This window comes from Sander lucioperca, chromosome 1 (genome assembly GCF_008315115.2).
Source record: "Sander lucioperca isolate FBNREF2018 chromosome 1, SLUC_FBN_1.2, whole genome shotgun sequence".
Lineage (NCBI taxonomy): Eukaryota > Metazoa > Chordata > Actinopteri > Perciformes > Percidae > Sander > Sander lucioperca.
Genome location: NC_050173.1, coordinates 48,029,113 through 48,030,189, shown reverse-complemented (window position 1 = coordinate 48,030,189; position 1,077 = coordinate 48,029,113). Strand labels below are relative to the sequence as shown.

Sequence of the window (1,077 nt, the reverse complement as noted above, 5' to 3'; positions counted from 1 at the left end):
CTTGGCCAGGACACTCTTGTAAAAGAGATTCTTAATCTCAATCACTCTTTGATTAAATGGTTAAATAAATGTTAAATAAAAAGTAGGCCTACGTTTGTGTGTGCTGGGTTGACTCAGGCAGAAGTTCACCAGTGGAAACCACCGCTCGATTGAACAGAAACCACAAATGACTGCAAGTCTTTACCACTTCAGACTTCTTCAAACATCTTCAAATATCTTCAAATATCTTCAAACTTCTTCTAACATCTCGGCTGTGGCCGGACCCCCCAGCACTGTGACATCATTCACCCTCACCGACACCATTATCGCCACAACAAACATCAAACCAAACATGTTTGGAACTATTTCAAATGCAAAAACTACATTTGGTGTCTGAATTTATACTGTTTTTTTAATCTATAACAGCAGGCTCATAACTTTTCAATCGAGACTGTCCTCCCCTGAAAAACTCCCCCATAAATACTTTGTTCAGGCGTCTTTCTGACTTATATTTAGGTTTCTAGCGGCGGCGCCCTCTACTGGCCGTAGTAGTTCTGACGGGAGCAAAGCAGGAAGTAAGGTGAGGAAGTATAAGAGCGCCAAATGTCCTGGTAGCCAAATTATGAATCCTACAATACGACGCCAAGACCTGCCCTCAGTAGTAGCTTGACTGGTTGGGGTTAAGCATTGACCTCGAGTGGTTAAGATTAGTGTTAGCTGATTGGTCAGGGGATAGGTCCTGTACAAATTGGGTTACGTTACCTTGCATAAGCATGGACGCCTGGCCAATAGTAGTGATTGAAGGGCGGGTCTTGGCGTGGCCATAGTAGGATTTGTAAATTTGCATCCTGGTAAGGAGGCAGGTTGGGGGAGGGGGGGACTTTCACCCAGGAGACCGGGGGCTTCATGTCCCGTTAGAAAAGAAAAGGAAACAGAGAGTTTTTAACTTTAGGGAACAAACGGAGCTACGTCACGTTCTGCGTCACCATGGTAACCTTCAGGAAGTGAAGTCACGTCTGATTTGAAGCCAGACCTCCATCTTTTTAAAATCTTAACTCAGTAGTTTTGGTGTCTCAACCTAACCAGACTGGGACCGCT

At 44.5% G+C, this 1,077-nt stretch overlaps 1 long non-coding RNA gene across 1 annotated transcript in view; it reads left to right on the top strand.

Moving 5' to 3' along the window:
- Window positions 1-1,048: 1,048 nt before the first annotated feature.
- Window positions 1,049-1,077, top strand: part of LOC118495801 — a 542,497-nt gene continuing 542,468 nt past the window's right edge. Inside the window, exon 1 of the long non-coding RNA XR_004898245.1 lies at window positions 1,049-1,077. This exon is cut by the window's right edge and continues 7 nt beyond it. This is a non-coding gene — a long non-coding RNA (uncharacterized LOC118495801).